The sequence below is a fragment of the Rhincodon typus genome, chromosome 1 (genome assembly GCF_021869965.1).
Source record: "Rhincodon typus isolate 14 chromosome 1, sRhiTyp1.1, whole genome shotgun sequence".
Lineage (NCBI taxonomy): Eukaryota > Metazoa > Chordata > Chondrichthyes > Orectolobiformes > Rhincodontidae > Rhincodon > Rhincodon typus.
In genome coordinates, this window is record NC_063332.1 from 71380047 (window position 1) to 71386003 (window position 5957).

The window sequence follows — 5957 nt, forward strand, 5'->3', positions numbered from 1 at the left end:
ACCTTGTTATCTCAGATTCTCCAGCATCAGCAGTTCCCACTATCTCTGAAAGACAAGTTTTCATGTTATATTCAAGAATTCACTTCAGGAATAACGTTCCCCAGGGAAGGGACAACATTCATAGGAATGAACAGATGCCACACAATCTGAATCAACTCACACGCACATTATCAAAAGACCTGAACACCTTACAGACAATGAATAAAATGCATGTTCAGAGACTGATGAAAGTGTGACAGACTACAATTATGATAGTTTCTTTCATGAAAGGTGATTTCTTTTTGTTTACCATGTGTGTACGTTACCAGGTATATAATGATAACTTATATATATATGTGATAGTGTGTGCATTTTTTTGTTTTTCTTATGGAAAAGTTTGGAGAAACATAGTTACAGAAAATGTGCTTGCTGGCATGCAACCTTTCTACTCTGACTTGCTTTCATTTCAGTTTGTGACAATTGTAAAGCAAATTACTTGAAAGATACTGCAGCCATAAGCTGGGTGTCCCTCTTGGGTATCCCTTCCATCCCTCCACCAACAGGCTGGATTCACCCACTTTACTTGGGCTTCTATTCCAGTTTTGACCCTGGGGACCCTCTGCATTCTGTCCACTGCACCTCCTAGGCTATAGTTCTCTGAAGTGGGACTTCCTCCTGAGAGAGGGAGAGGAGGTCTCATCTCCAGTCAAATAATGCCTTGGAATAATAAATGGCTGTGAAGAAGCCAGTATTAGTGGGAATCCAGTCTGTCTTGACCTCTTGAATTGACCATGAAAGCCACTGTTCACTTTCCGACCCTGATATTTTAACCTACCTAAACTGGTGGTAACATAGATAGGATTAAAATTTCCCCAATAAGTCAGTATTTTTCAAAAGAAAAATGTGGATGCCACTTTTAGAAAAATAAAAGCATTTTCAGAGCCTTTTCCCTATATATCGACCTTGATTTTTATTCTGCTGCTGGTGATCGGGTGGTTGGGGTGGCATATGATGGTGGGTTAATTCAGTGAAGTTCCCGGTAAGTTCTTGTTGTTGAAGGTCTATTCAATTTAATGACATACTCATGCTACATTTTTCTCTTCCATTCTCCGACTGGCAGCTGGCCAAATTCCTAGGAATCCAGGAACACCAAACATCAATAACATCCTATTTCTAGTAACCCATCTTGTAATCCCCACAGACTTCAATCTTCCACCAGTCTTTATCCAACCAACTTGCATCCGTCCATTCCTGCCCACCTTTCCCACCAGTGCCTGGCCATGCCAGCTGTAGTCAATCACCGCCACCCTTTGCCCCTTGATGCCAGGGTGCTCCTGACCATGGATGATACCGCCACAATCCCCTTCCTGCATTACAGCCTTTCTGATCCTACTTTACCATATCTGCCCCGTAAAACACCCCACTCATCCTCAGAAAATGCAAATGTTTTCTTTAATATCCAACTGAGAGTGGGATAAGCACATATGACATTGGCTAAATGTATCAGTTAATTGTGAAGTGGGATGAAAATAAATAAATGCAAAATGTCTATACATTTTCAGCAAAAATTCAATCATGTTAACTAAAAAAAAACTGTGCCCTTTCTCACAATTCAATTAATTGAACTGAGACATTTAGCCAATGTTATATGTGCCTATCCCATTTTCAGTTGGATATTAAAGAAAACATTTGCATTTTATGAGGATGAGTTGGGAGTCTTATGGGGGAGATATGGTAAAGTAGACCAGGAAGGCCATGAACTTAGATCATGTCTGGTTTAAGTTAAGATCTCCTCAGTATCCAATATGGCATGCAGGACCATAAGGCGATAAGCAGAAGCAGGCCATTCAGCCCATCAAGACTGCTCTGCCATTCTTTGAGATCATGGCTGATCTGATAATCCTAAACTCCACTTTCCTGCCTTTTCCCCATAAGCCTTGATTGCCTCACTGATTAAAAATCAGACCATTTCAGCTTTGAATATTTTAATGATCCAGACTCTACAACTCTCTGCAGTAAGGAGTTCCACAGATTCACAATCCTCTGGGGTAAGTAATTAGAATAATAGAATCTATATTGTGCAGAAAGAGGTGATTTGGCCCATCAAGTCTGCACCAATCCTCCAAAGGGCATCCCACCCTAACCCAGCCCCCTACCAATACCTGTAAACCTCACATTTCCCATGGCTAATCCACCTTACCTGCATATCCCTAGACACTGTGGGCAATTTAGCATGGCCAATCCACCTAACTTGCACATCTTTCGGACTGTGGGAGGAAACTAGAGTACCCAGAGGAAACCCACGCGGACACAGGGAGAATGTGCACACTCCACACAGACAGTTGCCTGAGGCTGGAATCAAACTCGGATTGCTAGTGCTGTGAGGCAGCAGTACTAATTGCTGAGCCACCATGCCACCACTTCACCTCTGTTTTAAATGGGTGATCTCATCTTATTGTGAGATTATGCCCCCGGTCTTCGACTCTCCTGCAGGGAAAACAACATCTCAGCGTGCACAACGGCTTCTCATAAGATGTCCTCATTGAACACCTCATCTGATTTTCCCAACTTGCTCACCATAATCCACATCAGTATGGGGCTGGAAAGATTCTGTTGCATGTGTTGAACTTGTACAGTGAGGCATGGTACAACGTGTCAGCCAAACCTCTCATCAGTGCTGTTTAAAATCACTTGCCCTGCGACCTAAGAATTGTAACATGCATTGAGTGAAGAAGTGTTAACTGTTATCAGTGCTTTCAAGCTTCAAATTATTAAAAGAAGGTATCTATTCAGAATTTCTCCCAGCTTAGAACTGAGAGCTCTGAAGGAACAGGAAAAAAGGTGTTGGCATGAAAAAAAGAAAGAAAATCCAGTATCTTGAAACTTCCAGAGAATAACTTGGCATATTCTGTGCAAATGGTAGGTTCAAAAGCTTATTGGAAATTGGATGCTAAGCCTGTGTGCACTAAAATTATTTTGCTCATCACTTGTATTGTAATTTTGAAATTGTAAGGGAATATATATGGTTTTTAATATAATTCTCCTTCAGAGATCATTCTCTGTGTTATTTTCATTTGAACATGACCCGTGATACAATGGTCATATTAAGGCCGTAAACTGTAAGAGAAAAGTGTAGACCATGTGAACATATGAATTAGGAACAGGAGTAGGCCACTTAGCTCTTGGGCCTGCTCTACCACTCACCCTCATAAAAATGGGATACAATGCTCAACTCAATTGCCAGTTCCGACCTGCCACAGCAAAAAACTGCAACAACTTCCTCAGAAGACAGACACAGGACACGTTCGACAGGGTACCCTTCGTTTTCCAGTACTTCCCTGGAGCGGAGAAACTGTGCCATGTTCTTCACAGCCTTCAACATGTCATCGATGATAATGAGCATCTTTTCAAGGTCATCCCTAGGCCTCCACTTCTCACCTTCAAACAACTGCCAAACCTTCAACAGACGATCGTTCACAGCAAACTACACAGCCTTTGGAACAACATCGACCACAACACCACATAACCCTGCCATGGTAACCTCTGCAAGACATGCCAGAGCATCAACATGGATACTACCATCACACGTGCGAACACCACCCACTACATTCACCGCAGATACTCATGTGACTCTGCCAATATTGTCTATCTCATATGCTGCAGGCAAGGATGCCCCAGGGCATGGTCTTTTGGCGAAACCAAGCAGACGTTATGGCAACGGGCGAATGGACACCACGTAACAATCACCAGGCAGGAATGTTCCTTCCTGGTTGGGGAACACTTCAGGGGTCAAGGACATTCAGCCTCCGATCTTCAGGTAAGCATCCTGCAAGGTGACCTTTGAGATGCACAACAACACAAAATAGCTGAGCAGAAACTGATAGCCAAGTTCCGTACCCATGAAGACGACCTCAACCATTATCTTGGGTTTATGTTGCATTACATGTGACCCCACTAGACTGTTAAGTAAAATGTTCTTTCCTGTCCTGCTTTGACACCATCATCTTGATAACTTGTTATGATCTCTCTACCTTAGTTTGTACAGTTTGGATTACTTATCACTTTGGTTAGACCCTCAGCATGCGACTCTTATACTATCATGTTATTCCAGTCATTTGGTTTGTCTCCAGCATGATAGGTATAAGAGTCGCATGTTGAGGGTCTAACCAAAGTGATAATCCTCTCTAATTATAAAGTCTGTGCCTAGATGCTCTCTTCACTCCACCTGAGGGAAGGGCGGCACTCCAAAAGCTTGTGATTTCAAATAAACCTGTTGGACTATAACCTGGTGTCGTGTAACTTCTGATCTTTTCCACCATTTAATAAGATCATGATCAAGCTGATTACTCACCTTGTTTACCAAGAATCTGACTCTGTTTAATAAAATATTCATAGACTCTGCTGCACTGCCTTTTGAAGAAGACAGTCCAAAGACATATAATCCTCTGAGAAACCATTGTCTGTATTATGAGACAATGATTTCTAGTTTGAGATTATTCTGCAAGAGGAAGTGTTCTCTCCACATGCTCCCTGTAAAGACCATTCACCATTTTATTTCAAAAAGGTTGCCTCCTACTCTTCTAAACTCCAGCAGATATAAGCCTGCCATATCCAACATTTCCTCAAAAGGTAAGTGACCTATTCTAGGTGCTAGTCTAATAAACCTTCACTGAATTTCTTCTAATACATTTGTAACCTTCCTTAAATAAGGAGACCAACAATATACACAGTACTACAAAGTGGTATCACCAATGATCTGTATAACGGAAGCATAAAACTTATCTACTCTATGTTTAAATCCCTTCATAATAAACAAAGACACCCTATTGGCTTTCTTAATACTTGCTGTATCTGTACACTAACTTTATGTCATTCATGAATCAAGATACCCAGTTCCATCTGCATTGTAGAGCTCTGCAATCTCCCACTATTTCGATTTTGTATTTCTTTTTTTTGCCTTCTTGCCAAAATGGAAAATTTCACAGTTTCTCACACTATAATCAATTTTCCACATCTTTTCCCCATTTGACTATAAACATGGTCTATGTAAAAAAAAAAGCAGTTTGTGTAAAATATCTTTGTTATTTCAATTTTTCCACATTTTACAATGTCCTGACTCTGAACAGAAAAATACATAGAAAAATGTTGGCACTCAGCTCTGCAGAAGGTCAATAATCTTTTCTTACATCCTGTGTTGTCTTCAAATGGGTCTGCCATGGTTGTCAATGTGGTTAAACATGTTTGCTGTGATCATTGTGCTGCAATGTGATACTGTTGAGCACCTCTGCTGTATTTGCACCTTCACCTGGAGAAACAGGCAGGTGATCGGGTGGGCATTCATCGAACTGTTCAGGGTCTTCAGGCTGATGATATTTCTTTTCTTCCGTTGATACATTTTGTCCTCATCATGAGCCAATGCTGTACGATGGTGACTTCTTATTCATAGAATCCTTACAGTGTGGAAGCAGACCATTCAACCCATCAGGTCCACACCGACCCTCCAAAGAACATCCCACACAGACCCACCCCCACCCTGCATTTCCCATGGCTAATCAACCTAACCTGCACATTTTTGGATTGTAGGAGGAAACTAAAGCACACTGAGGAAACCCAAGCAGACACATTGATAACGTGCAAACTCTAAACAGACAGTCACCCGAGGTTAGATTCAAACCCCTTCCCTGGCACTGTGAGACAGCTGTGCTACCCACTGAGCCACCATGCCACCTATATTCTTTCTTATTCCAAGAAGCTGGAGCTTTTTGGTGACATTTGTACTGGTGCAGACTGTAGCAGTGGCACATTCATTGCTTTGTTTTCTTATCATTACACAGCTCATCTTCAAACATTAAAGAGTGATCTGTTAAAAGATGATGTAACAGTTCAGTTGTATCTGAATTTAAAACATCACTGTGTGTATACTCATTTGGCTATGGACAAGACCATTTTGCAGCCATCACTACTATCAGCTTGCCCAT